The sequence below is a fragment of the Cimex lectularius genome, unplaced genomic scaffold (assembly GCF_000648675.2).
Source record: "Cimex lectularius strain Harlan isolate CLEC.00 unplaced genomic scaffold, Clec_2.1 scaffold224, whole genome shotgun sequence".
Taxonomy (NCBI): domain Eukaryota; kingdom Metazoa; phylum Arthropoda; class Insecta; order Hemiptera; family Cimicidae; genus Cimex; species Cimex lectularius.
In genome coordinates, this window is record NW_019392750.1 from 54,324 (window position 1) to 70,592 (window position 16,269).

Sequence of the window (16,269 nt, forward strand, 5' to 3'; positions counted from 1 at the left end):
CCTCTATACCCTTAGGTATGGTGCCAGAACGAGAAATGAGTCCTCTTCTGTTTCCTGGGTCATCGAGGTGGACCCTGCAACATGGAGGGCGGCTACGAGCAGGGGCAAGGCCTATTTGGATTACCAATCCTGCGCAGTTAAAGACTACATGGGGGTCACCCGTTGCTACAACTGCCAAGGATATGGGCATGTGGCAGGCGTGTGCCCCAAAAAGAATCCAGTGTGTGGAATGTGTGCCGGCAATCATGACACCAGGAACTGTAGTGGTGAGCAGGTAAAATGTGCCAACTGCCATCGGATTGGAAAGAATAGCAACCATCAGTTTGCATCTGGACAATGCGAAGCCCACGCACGAGCTCTGGCGAGAGTTTGGAACGCCACAAACTATGGTGATGTGTGAACTGTTTCCGGTGAAGTGACTAGTGTGTTTTTTTTTTTTTTTCATAACCCTATCGCACCGGCCTCCCGGGCGCTGTAAGAAGCCGAAAAGGCTTAAGGAACAATGCCCAGGGGGACCCGTGGCGATGGGGGCGAATTCTTTCTTTATTATTATCTTCTTTTTTTTCCTCTGCTGCTCCTTCTTTCTGACCCCCAAGTTCTTATAGCTTCCGTCTATAATAAAAAAGCAAGACAAAGCAAGCCAAAGAAACTGTAAAGAGTCGCCGGCTTAGGTACAGTACAACAAAAAGGCCAAGACGGTTTGGTTCGGGTGGTGGGAAACCGGACTGTCGGCGGCCGGCATACGCGAGCGGTGTCGAGCCTCGTCCCTCTGTTTCCCGAAGGCTCTAAATTCTAGTCGAAAATTTGGTGGGCGGTACGTTAACGCCATAGCTGTCCTTATTATTTTCGTTTTCCTTCCCTATTAATTTTAGTCCTTTTTTTTTATATTTTTTATTTTTATTTTTTTAAATTGGGAAAACTTCGAAGTAACAGAAGGAAAGATTCATAATTTAGTTTTAATGTTTTTTTGCAACAAGCGTTGGAGAAAGTCTCTCTATTGTTATTTTACCGGGGGAGGGGTACCAGCCCTGAGGATCAAAGGGCTGCCGCCGGCTCAGTCCACGATCGTTCATGTTTGAAGATGGTCATCTCTGTTATTTGCCGATTGGGGATTTTCATCCCTCACACCAAGCGATCCATCAATTGTCGTTATCATCATTAACATCAACGAGATCGTGGTGTCGGATTTTCTCTACCGAAAACGGCTGGCAGACTCTTCTGGAGACCTAGTTCAGTCATCAGCCTTCGTTCATCGTGCGCCCCTTCAGTTCTCGTAGAAGACGCACGACCGTCTCGTCAGGGTATCGCCGTGAGTCGTTTCAGTCTAAGTCGTTAAAATCCGGCCAAAAAAAAGGACATTTTTCGCCAGGTGGATTCATCGCTTACCTCGTGGAAATTTCGTCGTACCCAGGTGGACTCATATTTAACGTTTGATTTGATTTTCTACGACATATATTGTAATTTTTTTATTTATTTCATAAAAGGAATCACCATTTTTAAATTAACTTTAACCTGCAGGTATATATAAAAATTAAACTATTATTTTAAAATTGTCTATTATGAAGGCAGTGTGTTATGCCCCCTTTACCAGTTAGGATATTAGGAAATAATCCAAAAATTCCATAACGTACGCTTAAGCTTTAATAGTAAAGTTCTACGCTAATTCCCGTTACAGCTAATCAGTTCTATACGGAACATTCCCAAATTCCTTACGCTAGATTTAGGGGAACCGTCGAGCCAGATTACTTCAAGATTGAATAAAAGGAGCTCCTACCTAGGGCCAGCACAGAGAGCAGGGTCATCCACATTCTTCAATCGGTTTCACCTTTTCCACTGGTCTTATCTCGCACTCGGTCAGTTGTCCACTGAACTCTCTCTCTATCCTGGCCCCGAGCAGGCCAGACGCACAGTCATCACTTCCATTGTTTCCCCGGCTCGACGTTTCCCTTTTAATTATTCAACTCACTATTAACTACATATTTCACTGCACTACACAGTGTAATAAGCGAAAAACTAAATGCTTTAATTGTACAGAGAAAATTTAGAATAAAAAGAGGAATAATAAACGGTATAGGATCCATTGTAAAATTCATAACAGTTAACTTGGACGCCTCTGATGGCGAAACTTATGAAAAAATGTTAGCAGACATAAAGAATAGTGTAAATAACGTTAACTATCAATTAAATAACCAATACTCTGTAAACAATATGTTAATAAAAAATTATAAAGAATTGATTAAGGAAATAAATATTGATAATGTAGAATTAAAAAATAAAATTGTAGAACTTAATAATATCATTAGAGATAATAATAATGACATTTACGTATTAGAATTAAAAAATATGCTTAACCAACTTGTTATATTATTCTAATTAATCTATGATATGCTAAGGGAAATAGAAAATTAAATAGTATTCTGTAATCTAGGAAGACTACATCCCAGTATAATCAACCTTAAGATACGTTTAATGAATTAAACAAATTATTAAAGCATTATCCCGGTGGATTTCCATTTGAGCGAAAACTAGAGAATAGCCTAAAATTTGAATCAATGGTAAAAAATAAATGTAAATATTATAATAATGAAATTGTGTACTATTTGTCGCTACCTGTAACGCAACAAACAGATTATGACCTGTATTGTCTACTTTCCATTCCGTCTTATTACAAAAACAAATTTATAAGTGTGCTGGCAGAATATAAATACTTTTTGAAGTCAAGGGACAATTCGATTATCCAACCACTGAAAAAACCGTGCCCTGAAATCAACGGAGTTTACCTTTGCTCGAGGAGGAGGTTCTTCAAGCAACACCTTGCGGCGAGAATATATTACTTCATGAAAACATGGAACATTGCCAGATAGTTGACATTAAAATAGCCACCAATTTACTGCAACGAATTCCAGAAATCAACCAATACCTGCCAATTTTTGCGAAACCTGACCCTGTTAAAACAGAAACTTAAGTGGCCTGAAAACGCATAAATTGAAAGGGTTGCTTCTCATAGATGCAGAAGACAGCACTCTATTCTACAGGAACAGGAAGTTAACCTACAGACCCGCACTTCTGGACGACCTCACTGTTGAGTAGCTTATCGTTCCCAACGGAAAAAATGAAGAATCTGAACATCACCGTTCATCTACGAAAATTGGAAATGGACATACCAACCTTCACCCACAACATTCAAGAAACTCCAGCGATACATGTTAATCCCAGCGTTTGGACTATCCTTGTGAATATAATTCTACCCGTCATATTAACCGTAATCACCATCATTTTGTGTAGATATAAGAAAAGCATGTTAGCCTTAAGTAACCACAGGTGTGGTTCGTTGCAAATGGAAAATAATGCCTTAGCCATCGAACATTTAAGAAATTTAAATTTTCAAGATTGGTCAACATTAAAATCACATTTATTGACTGAATTTGGAGACAGGCAGGGTCCAGCTAGTATCTTGGTTGACCTGTTGAAATTAAATGTAAAATCCCCTTTGCGAACATTGAACGAAATTAAAGAAAGGTTTGATTTATTCCGAGCTAAAATATAGCTGGAAGACGGTAGTGACAACGAAAAATTATATTTGATAGGGTTTCAGGAGCAAGTAGTGGCCACCAATTTTATAAGTAGTCTTAGAGACCCTTTAAGAAATAACCTAGCCACTAGGAATCCTAAAACCTTTCAGACATTGAAAAGTTAATGTTAAACGACTTCCAGTATATGCAGAGAATAGACCAACAACATAGACAAAACACAAATAAAAAACAAAATTTCAAATCACATGAAATTACACAATTCCCATCCAATTCAACAAACCATCACAAATCAAGCAAAATTTCACTCCATTTTCACAAAGCAACCACGAAACACCCATGAACATCTCAACAAGAAACTCTTTTCAAAAACCACGAATTTTCTCGATGGGTGCTAGGGAACAACCAACTGAAAATTCAGTACATGAATCCTTTAACCTAACTAAATCTGAAGAAGGTAATTTTTTAGGAGTTACCAAAATACAAGACAACTTCAGATAATGAATTTACAATCAATGGGGAACGAGTTGCCATATTTTGTAGATCCTGCAACAAATGCACGAATCCTGATCGACACGGGCTGTACCCGTTTCCTTTATAAAGAAATTGTTCGGTTTTGAATATTCTAAAAACAAAATTATAAATGACCCATTTGAAATCACCACTGCACACGGTACTTCAAATGAGAACTACAGGACAAAATTCTCAATTCTCAAGAGCAAAATAAAACTCAAATTTTTCTTATTCAACTTTCACGATCAATTTGATTTACTGTTGGAATTAGATAATATAAAATTATTAAGTATTCAATTAGATTAACGACAAATTATACTATAAAGGAAGCCATGTCTGGGGTAGAAATCTCCCAATGTGTAATAAAAGTAGAAAACAACGAAGCGTAAGGTATTAAATCCAATGGAAATGGATATAGGCCTCGTAATAAATAAGCCATTTACAGTAAGCAATTAAAAAAATTATAAAATTAAAAATTCAAATGAAATTTCAAATAACAATAATTACAACAGAGAGAACACCTGTCTCATTTTAATTCCATGGGCATGTCCAAGACGTGTATTTAGTGGAAGTGAGGAATATCGCGAGAGAAGACGCTCAAAGAATGAGGAAGGTAAACCCAGATGTTTTTCAATGAAGTATGCGATCAAGATGAGAAGCGAGACGGACCGTGTATGCAAGCGAGCCTTTGCTTCTTTGCATGGTGTATCCCTCAAATGAGCGGAGCTAATCGTTCGCCACTTGTCACATAGCGGAGGGCTAACTCCTCCGGATGATTGCCGAGGAAAGAATAACAACCGACCTAACAAAGTGCCTAACGAAATTGTCCAGCAAGTACATGCACACATAAGCAACTTCCCTACAAGTCCCTCTATAGTCGAAGTGACAAAGGTAGGATTAAATATTTACCTACTAATTTATAAGTGAAAAAATGCATGATTTGTTTTTGGAACAACACCCTACATCTGGTGTGTCGCTTGACTTTTACCAGCGGTATTTCAATGCAAACTTCAACCTGAGATTTGGTAGTCCACGGTCTGACACATGCCAAACATGTGACAGGTACGACAATGAAATCAAGCTCAACAGAACCGATGCTGTGAAACGCCAGGCATTGGAAACGGAAAGAGACCTTCGTCAAATTAAATGCGAATCCTTTTATAAGGACTTGAAAGAAAAAACCGAACTGGCCAAGACTAGAAAGACACAGAAGTGTTATGTTTTGATTACCAGCAGAACATGCCATTGCCAAAAGTACCATCCGGAGACGCATTTTACAAGAGACAGTGTTGGGTGTACAACTTTGACATATCTTCTGGCAAGTTGCGTACTCACCACTTTTATGAGGGCATGAGAAAGAAAAACCCCAATGTGTTCGCGCCTATTTAGGGAGATATTTTACGTTGGTAATGAGAATGTATATTTCGAGTGAGAGAGTGCGAGGTGGAACAGGTGAGAGGGGGGGCCCTCCGTAGGGCCGATTGTTTTCCCCGCCTTTAAGAGTCTTCGTTAGTGCCCAGTCTGTTTCGTCTCGATTCGCACGCGATTTGTCTTTTTCTTGGCTGTTTGTTCGAGCCATCAGGATTTCTCTTTCTGGGACCAGCCGATCGTTGTGGCCAAAGGTTGAGGTAACATCTAGACGCCCAGGTAAGGGTTGTCCATGGTCCTTTTCCCAACCCGATCGTCTTACCCTCCTGTTCCCCCCTTACCTCGTTCGCCGAAGGAAGCTTCAACCGGAGGTGAGTGAGAAACGCTTGTTGCCAATTTAATTTATACATCTACAGTAAAATCCGGTTATAACGATCTTCAGGGGACCAAGAAAAACAAATCGTTATATCCGGAAATCGCTACAACCGGAACCAAACAAACCATGAAACCTACCTACAAATTTATGGGTATGGGAGGTTAGTGGGGAAAAAAAGCGTTTCAAAATTATAACAACTTTACTGTTTATTTTTATGTACATACATATTTTAATTTTATATACAAATTGAAGCAACATATTAATTTTCTTTAAAAAAAATCGGTAATTTTTGTTTGCTTGCATTTTTTTAAGTACAAATTTTTGCTTACGTGGCTATGAAGTTCTTTTAAAAAAGCAGTGTTTTCGGGTTTATTCACATCATCATTTAAGGCCACGTACGTCCGAATGACTCCAAGAGCGCTGTACACTTGTGACATTGTTGGAATTTTGAAGTCTTCTTCGGCGCCGTCGGTATCATCATTGTCCTCCTCCTCCTCCTTGCTCTTATTTAAAATAGATGCCACTATAGATTCTTCGGTCGGTTCCTCTGATGTTTGTATGTTAGCATCAATTTCTGTGTACGACTGTACATCACCGTCAAAATTGAAATCGAGTTTTTGNTTTCATCAGCTCAAAACTGTTGTATGTGCGTATTTTTTATGCGTATCGTTATAGCCGGAATGAAAAACAACATTTTCGTATGTTTTTATATCGTTACATACGGAATATCATTATACCCGGAATCGTTATATCCGGATTTATTTCTTCACTTTTAAATAGCAAACCAAACTAGATACCGGTTTTACATCGTTATATCCGGAATATCGCTATATCAGGAATCGTTATAGAAGAATTTATTTTTTTTGTAATTATTATTGAAATCCCCCCCGTAACATCGAAAAATACAGTCCACTCAAGCCAGAACATTTGGTCCCGTCTCGGGCCGGATTTGGGCCGATTTTTTGCCTTTTATTATTTGGAGTAAGAACATTTTATTTTTATTTTTATTTTACTTTATTTCAGAAGTACGTTTATTTCATTTCGTTGTTCAAGAACAAAATTAATTTTAGTTTCCTCAGTTTGAATAGTTTGAATTCAGGATCGAGCTCGAAAATTCTTGCTTGCAGATTTCAAGTCGACACAGGAATTCTGCGCAACAAAATTTCTCAGGGGGTTGCCATATGAACAATTTAAAGAGTCACCACTAAAATTATTTATTTTAACTTTAGTCGTTTCGGAAGATTTTAAACTTACGGAAAGCGAGACCTTTGGAGAGACCGAGAGCAAGCGGAGCAGAGGCTGTGCAGTTCCAAGACTTGGAAGCACCCTGGGTAAATAAAAAAGAAAAAAAAGGCACGATTGGAGCTAACGTAAGTTAATTTTTTTTCTTTCTGTTTCATGTCGCACTCTCTCTTTTTCCCAGATAGATTAACATTTTCGGTTCAAAACAGCCTTATCGCTGTTGTGGGGCAGAGTCTTTGTATCGTGAAATAAACAGTTCGAATAGTATTACATTGTTGTTGCCTACCATATTTCATCGATCATTGAACTTTCGGTTAAATATTAATTTCATCGGTTTGCTTGTAGTTGGACAATTAGTAACAATGAGCGTCTCTATTCAAAGTAAATTGAAAATCTTGATTGCTAAAAGAGAAACACTTTTTCAACGCATTCAACGCGTTTTTGATCTGACTAAAACAATTAAAGACCCCAAATCTTTAGAAAGGTTTAAGATTTGTTACCGATCAGTGGATAAAACGGTGGATCAATTCGAAGACTATGATCTAAAAATAAATGAATTAGAATTGGAACTCAATCCAGAATATATATACCCAAATTTAATGAAACCATAAAAGAGATGGTTGAACACATCGAAGTGGTGGCCGCTAAATATTGTACGGCAGTTAAAGTATCTTCTGGCCGGGAAATCACGAAGCCGACATCCCCAACTACTGAGAACAAAGGAGCTCGCCTTCCCAAAATTGAGTTGCCAAAATTTGGTGGGAAACCAGACGATTGGCCGGTTTTCTATGAATTGTTTCAAACTCTTATTGTAGATAACAATTCGCTGACAGATTTGGAAAAGGTCCAGCATCTCGAGTCGAAATTGCATGATTCGGCATTAAATGTGTGTAAAGGGTTGAAACCCACTGGAGCCAATTTTGCCTTGATTTGGAAGGCGTTGTGTGATCGTTATAGCGACGATAGATATTTAGCAGATAACTATTTGGAACAAATTTTTGGGTTCCGTGCATTGAAGGTGGAATCGCGTCAGGGTTTGGAGTCTGTTTTGGATCAGTTTTGTGCGCCTTTTGTTGCTATAAAACAATTGAACATTGGAGATATTGCGGAGTATGTTTTTCTTAATCGAGGGCTTGCCATTTTATCGGGTTGTCCGGAAAATAATGCAGGATTTTAAGTTTTCATTAAAAAAAATCTATATAAAATATTCTGTTTACGTTTACAGGATTACTCATTTGTATGAATGTCAACACTTATTAATCCTCTTCCAAATGATATTGTTTGTTTACCTCTGTAGCATTCCGCTACTTGGAAATAATTCAGTCATCCTTATAATGTCAAAGCGAGAATTTCGTACGATTTTCTTTTACGAGTTTAAACTCGGCCGAAGCGGAGCCCAAACGGCTAGAAACATTAACCAAGTCTGGGGCGAGGGTTGTGTTAATGAGTGCACTGTGCAAAGGTGGTTTAAAAAATTTCGGGAGGGAGATTTCAGCCTTGAAGATGAAGAAGGTCGTGGAAGGCCTTCCTCTCTTAATGATGATGTTCTGCGATCAGTGGTGGAAGAAAACCCCAAAACAACTGTTCGAGAACTTGCAGAGCAACTCAAAGTCAGTAAAACGACCGTCGCTGACCACCTCAAGGCGATTGGAAAAGTGAAAAAACTCGAAAATTGGGTTCCACACTCATTAAACGATCGCCAAAAAAATCAGCGCTTTGATGTTTGTGCATCACTTCTTTGTCGAAACAAAAATGACCCATTTCTGGCCAGAATTGTTACATGTGACGAAAAGTGGATTCTCTACGATAACACTAGACGTTCTGGACAGTGGCTCGACAAAGGAGAAGCTCCAATACATTTTCCAAAGCCCCCAACTCATCAAAAAAAGGTAATGGTTACGGTATGGTGGGCTTCATTTGGTTTAATACACTACAGCTTCTTAAATCCTGGCGAAACCATCAATGCTGAATCATACTGTAACCAAATTAATACCATGCATCAGAAATTGGCAGTAATGAAGCCCTCTTTGGTCAATCGGAAAGGGCCCATTTTGTTGCATGACAACGCTCGACCACATGTGTCACGTGTAACGTCACAAAAATTATTGGAGCTTGGCTATGAAACTTTGCCTCACCCACCCTACTCTCCGGACCTCTCGCCTACTGACTACCATTTTTTTAGACACCTGGACCACTACTTACAACACATAATATTCAAAAATCAAACGGAACTGGAAAATGCATTTATTGACTTTATCAATTCTAAAAATTCTGAATTCTACTCAGACGGAATTAATAAGTTACCAACACGTTGGGAGAAATGTATTGAGAGTATGGGAAATTATTTTGATTAAAGAACATTGCTTTAAAGTAACTAGTTTCTTTTTTTTTGTTTAATACCAAAATCCTGCATTATTTTCCGGACAACCCAATAGACCCGATTTCTAGACGGTCTTTTGAGTAGGCTCATCGGGGCAAACGGATTCCAACTTTTGAGGACTTAGTCCATTTTCTTCAACACCAAATTAAAACTTTGCCTGTGAAAGGAGACATAGTTGCAACATTTTCAGCCCGTCCCTCTTCCTTCAAACGTGATGCTCGTTCAACTCACGCCTTCTTAACGAAGACAGTCGACCCAAAGTCACCCAAATTTTGTGATTTTTCTCTTTTTCTTCAGTGTGTTGTTCAGATGGAGAATTTCAGGAGAACTCTTAATTAAATTAACTTAACGCATCAATTAAACGCCACTTTAATCGGAACACCAGTACACGGTGTACATCCTTCAGTAGGTGCACATTTACAATTATTACAAATACAAGATTTAGATGATGCAAGAACTAAATTAATAAATGATTGCAGCATTGTACTACAGCAACTCAAATACAATACAACATTAGACGCTATTAACAAAATAGATTTTAAAAAACATTTTACACCATTACCACCCTTTAAAATACCACATCATGAAAACCCAATATTCAGACGAACCAATTACAACAAACCATTCCAACACCAACCTTTCAAACCCCAATTTCCTAGTCCAAAAAAGGATTCCCAAAACACTGTTTCAATGAGAACTGTATCATCAAAACCGAATTTTAGGAATTTTCAAAAAAAATTTATATCCCCGTATGAATTAACTCATGTAGATAATCAAAGTAAATTAAGTCACAATGAAATGCAACGTATTAAAGACCAAATCGATTCATTAACTAAAGCGGTAAACAATCTTACCGATCATTTTTTTAGAAACAAGCCCCAAACCACCGAAAGACCCCCCAGTCAGTTTGAACTAAAAACGATAAATAAATCATTACCGTATTTTGTTGATGTGAAAAACAGAAAATGGCTTGTAGATACCGGATCACTTATAAATTATATAAACCCCTCGTTAGTCCCTCCTAACATTACAAAATTTAAAGAAAACTTTATAGTCAAAACCCCGAATGGCGAAAGTCAAGGTTCTGAATATATTCTTTTTGACCCCAGTTATGTATTCCCTACTGCTTCAAAAATAAAAATGTACCTATTTCAATTTTCACCCAAATATGATATATTATTAGGCTATGAGACGTTAAGCGAAATTAAAGCAAATGTTATTTTCGAAAATAAAAAGTTAGAATTTAAAACAGGTTCAAAAGAATTATTATTTTTGATCGAAAAAAAAATTTATCTAAAACCAGGGTTTAATGTAGTCTCCCTTCCTGTTAGGTCAATTCCCAACATGGAAACAGGACTAATCAAACCAGTTAATAATAATAAATATAGCATTGAAGAAGGGATTGTTAAAATCAATAATAATGAATGTATATGTGTAATTCACTCCAATGAACTCATGACCATTAGTCCCGAGCCCATGGAAGTGGAAGAATTAGAAACAATCCTTGAACCCAAGAATAACGCGACCAATTGTCCCGATAATCTTAAAAAAATAATTAATGAAATACCTAACTTGATCAGAACAAACCACATGAATGAAGAGGAAAAATGCAAAATTATAAATCTAGTAAAAAAATTTCCTGAAATCATAAAAAAAGAAAAGGATCAGCTAAGTAGTACTGATCTATTGAAACACAAAATTAATACAAAGGATGATCTACCAGTTTACACGAAAAACTATAGGTATCCTGTAGCCTTCAAAAAGGATGTTCAAATAGAGGTAGATAAATTATTAGAAAATAAAATCATTAGACCGTCCAATTCACCATATAATTCACCTATATGGTGTAAGGATCAAAAATTAAAAAAAAAAATCTCACTTCACCAATTTAAATAAACAAAATTGTCAGAGGCGCATTCCAATCGCTCCCATGATCCATCGGGTTCCCTACCGATAGGGCGTTGCAAGAAAATAAAAACAAAAGGGCATTCCGAGTGGAGAGCTCCATGAAAGTACTTGCTACGTCCGGTGAGTTTATTCCTTGTTATTCCTGTGAAAAGAAAATCATTTTCCTTTCCATCTTCTTGGAGTGCGCCCGCTCCTTTCAAAAAAAAAAAAAAAAGAAAAAAAATAGATAACTTTGTTTAATAAAATTATTATAATAGGTTCTAAGAGCTTTGTATATTTTATTTATGCTAAGAGAAGCAATTAAGTTCATTTTTCCTGTGGTTTCAGTCTTTTCATTTTAGTTCAGAACAGTTTCTTGTTTTATTTTATTTTTATAATAAAAACGATTTTTTATGTTCCAAATTTTTATTTATTTCTTTTCCTCTTTAAATTTTGATTTGTGGGCATACTTGAAGCCCAAGTCATTTTGGAATAAAAAAAGAAAATCATTTACAAAATTGGTAGCAGAGCGTGGTTTGTTTCTACAGAACTTAAAATCAGCTGAACAGACAAAATCGTCAGCGTTCTTGTAAGAAACGATATGTCGGAACATGAAGAAATCTTTACTCCTAACCAAGACCCTAACACAATGATTAATCAATTGCTGGACAGTGAAAAGAATGAGATTACACAAGCTTTAACAAAAGCACTAGATTTATCTCAAAACTCATTTTATTTAACATTAATAAGAGACACATTATCACAAGTGTTACACAATTCACCAGAAAGCATTCGCTCTAAATTGAAACCACACGTAGGGGAATTAGTAAAAAAATACGAAATTTTAATCACAAATCGTCTAAAAAGAGAATCAAAGAAAATGCAAAAAAAATATAAGGTTGAGGGACCTGCTGCTTCGCAGACTCCGAATTTGCACACCAACCCAGAGGGAGCTGTAGGACGAACCTGGGATCGAAATTTTGGCGATGAAAATCATAATGCCGGCAATTAAGATGATTCTGATTCTCTTTCCTCATCATCCAGTCTAAATTTCGCGAGTAATCAATTTCTTAAACCAATGATAGGGTCTAACGGAAAATCCGAATTTAAAAACAATGTGCTTCCACAGTCACTTATGAGTAGACTTCAAAATGTTCATGTGTTCAAACCGTATGATGCAGAATCAATATTTCAGTTTCTAGTGGATCTCTATCCTATCGCCGATCGATATAATAATGACTTTAAAAATATATTAAGAGCATTAGCGGACATGCACGAGGGAATGGCAGAAAGTATTTTGGCAAATGCAGCCAACTACCCTAATATTTCATTGGATTTATTTAAAAAAAGTATTCTAAAAAACCAAACTACGGAAAATCAAAAACATGTTTTAAGAGCTAAGCATTTCATGAGGCACCAATTGGAAAAGGAATCTTTAAGAGGCTTTGTGAATAAGAAAATTACCTGTGCTAATATTCTAGAAGATATATCTGAAAAAGAATTGATACAACATATCATAGAGAGTTTACATCCCCAATATTTAGCGTTAATGGGATCAAAACCAAATTTCTCGACATTATCGGAACTTTGGAAACAAGTAGGTTACATTGAAATGATCTTGGCGAACCGTAGTATAAATATCTCCAATGATGATCGGGCAAGTCCTGAGGTGGTCCCTGACTTTTCAAAAAGCTCCTCCTTATTCAGCCAGAAGTTAGAACATTTTGTCGATGAACCTCCTAAATCATGTGATCAATGTGGTTGTAAGTCCAACCGTTCTATTCCTAAAATGATGAAAAATAAAAGTTATAGGTCTCCTCATTTTCAAACAGTCCCAAAGAATCATAATAACTATAAAACACAATTTCGCCCAATGCAGTCGGGGAGGTACTTTAATCAAACACGTAGAAATTTTGATGGGCATCCTAACAATAACTATCAAACGCGACCAGCTTATTTTTCAAATTTTTTTACACAAGGGAATCCATTCATCCCTGCGACTTATCATGGTGTACCACCACCACCAGTACAATTTTTTCGGCCTGCACAATATCAAGACTCGCGTGTTATCTTTCCAAAATCCAACACTCGCCGGGATACATATCAAAAAATAACCGAGGATAATGCAAGTGGAAAAAAAAATCACAGGATCATTATAATAAAAATAAAAATAAGAAATTCACTCGAAAATCTAATAACAATGAATATGGTGTAATATCCCTTATTCCAATTATTCATAAATATTTTATTTCAAAAGCTTTCCCCCTTGCACCGACTCACAAGATAAGACATTACCAACACCCTTTACTCCCACCATTGCTAATTCCCTCCTAGACTCCCACCAGGGTATATAATAGGAATGAATGTAATGTTTGGGGAGCCTGTTTCCCGTAAGCCCTCCACTCCTGTAGCTATTAATTTCTTAATACAGAAGTTGAATTTTTCCTCTGCCCGTGTAAGTTTACTTCTACCCCAGTCTCCACCCCATAATCCTGACGTTGGTCATCACACTATGCCATAGGAGCAGTATTGTCTCAAATGTTTAATGGTAAAGATTTACCAATAGGGTTCGCCTCTCGAACACTAAACAAACAAGAAGAGAACTTATCGACAATTGAAAAGGAACTCTTAGCAATTGTTTGGTCTTGTAAACATTTCCGCCCCTATCTTTATGGTAGAAAATTTTTGATACAAACAGATNAATAATAATAAGTACGTTTTATGTTTGACGGCAAGAATAACTACAAAAAAAAAGCATTTAAAACATTACTATTATTAAATAATTAAATAAACACAGTATCTTAATTACTATATTCCGATAATCATAAGTCAATCAAAATGGAAGAACCTTCATATTTAAGTCTCAGAATAGTCGAAAAACAATTACGGTCGTTCAATGGAAATAAAGAAAGACTTTCAGAATTTTTATCGGTCAATCAGGCAGCCTTAAATCTAGTTGCCCCTGCAGAAAGGGATATGCTTTTTAATCTAATTAAATTAAAAGTTGAAGGGAAGGCTTATCAAAATATTAAATATAGAAATTTTGCTTCATTTGAAGAATTAAAAATTCATTTAGAAGAAGTTTTCGGAGAAAAGCGTTCGCAAGCGCAATGGGAACTAGAGCTTCACTCGTGTAGACAGAAAATTAGTGAAAGTGTAATGGAATTCGCTGAAAGGCTCGAAGATATTATGTACAAACTAATTGACTGTATAACTAGTACTGTTGAAGAGAAATTTAGAAAAACGCATGAGGATTTGATAAAGACGCAGACAAAAAACGTTTTCATTTCCGGAATAAAAGATTCATATTCTTTAATTTTGAAAGCCAGAAATCCACAGACCTTTGAAGAAGCTATTGCTTTCGCAGTAGCTGAAGAGAAGGAAATAAAAAGTAAAGCTGATATTATAAAGTACTACCCTTCTAATGGAACAAGAGGCAACCAATTCAGATTTAGTCAAACCTCTCATAATAGTCAAAACTTATTTAAGCCCCCGAATTTTCACCCAAGATATCCTAATTATTCAATGCGCACCCCTTTTCCACATGGTTTTAACAATGTGAACAGAAATGGATATAACAGTAGTTCCAGCCCAAGAAATCGGGGAAATATTTATACATTTTCAACTGAAGCCAGGGTTAAGTCTAAAATTTGCACGTATTGTAAGAAACCTGGTCATGAAATCAGTAGCTGTTTTTTACTTAAAAATAGAAACCATGGTGCTCAAAAGACTAATTTAAACTTTCGGAGCGCTGCTGGAAGCGGCAACCAGCAGCGGAAATAGGTCTTCGCCGCGAAAATCTGAGAGTTTACACTATAAAAGCCGGTCTCAATGTCGCACGTTTAAAGATTCTCGGTAAAATTTGTACATTTTTAATGGACACGGGAGCTGAATGCAGTCTACTAAAACGCGCTGTCTTGCCGGACATAAAAGGGAAAGTATCAAAGGAAGTAATTATTCTAAAGGGAATTCACGAAGAAGGTTGTATTAGCACGTTAGGAGCTATAGAAATAAAATTTACTGACGAAAAAATTAAGTTTCAGGAGCGAAAACATAAAATCCATTTAATACCTGAGGAATTTCCTATCTCTACAGATGGTCTACTAGGCCACGATTTTTTTACTAAGTTTCGGGCTAAAATTGATTATAAAGATATGACCTTTCAGATCGATAACGATAAATTTGATTTTTATCTGGAAGAAGATTTTATAGACTTACCTGCACGCTCAGAAACACTAGTTTACGCGCAGATTTTTAACTTCAATCAACTACCCCACTCTAAATACTACTTATGCGAACAGCAAAAGTTAGATAATTCAGTTTCCTGTCCAAATTCGATTATCCAAATTGAAAACAATATATTCCGAATACTTTTACTTAATTCGAATGAAAATCCCATAAGAGTAAGAACCCCGAAATTAACTTTAAGCCCTTTAAAATTAAATGATGATAACATTTTTCCAAATTATTGTAATACCCCCGAATCGAGAAACAATTCCGCTAAACGAATCGAAATCTTGAACACTTTAACACGAACTGATCATATGAGTAAGGAAGAAATAGAAGCTTTACTTCCCTTGATAAATAAATATAACGACATTTTCCTATTACCGGGTGACCATCTGACCACCACCAGTGCTGTAACTCATAAAATAATAACTTCAGACGAAACACCGATCAATTTAAAACCCTATCGCTTACCTCATGCTCATAAAGAAGAAATTGACCGTCAAGTGGTTGAATTAGAAAAACAAGGAGTGATAAAGAAAAGCGATTCACCATACAATTTTCCTTTATTAGTAGTTGAAAAGAAACTAGATGCTTCTGGAATAAGAAAGTACAGAATATGTGTAGACTTCCGACGATTAAACGAGATTACAATCGGCCAATCCTTCCCCTTACCGCTGGTTAGCGAAATTCTTGATAATCTCGGAGAATGTAGATATTTTAGTACTCTGGATTTAGCCTCCGCC

General features: G+C 36.7%; 2 protein-coding genes across 2 annotated transcripts in view; both read right to left on the reverse strand.

Moving 5' to 3' along the window:
* LOC106673654 (protein ANTAGONIST OF LIKE HETEROCHROMATIN PROTEIN 1-like) overlaps positions 1-16,269 on the reverse strand; it is a 73,828-nt gene that overhangs the window by 40,679 nt on the left and 16,880 nt on the right. The gene's annotated exons all lie outside the window — the stretch shown is intronic.
* LOC106673015 (LYR motif-containing protein 2) overlaps positions 11,401-16,269 on the reverse strand; it is a 31,607-nt gene continuing 26,738 nt past the window's right edge. The window contains exon 4 of the mRNA XM_014404905.2: positions 11,401-11,510. The gene's annotated coding sequence lies outside the window, so the exon portion shown is untranslated. The remainder of the gene's footprint in view (positions 11,511-16,269) is intronic.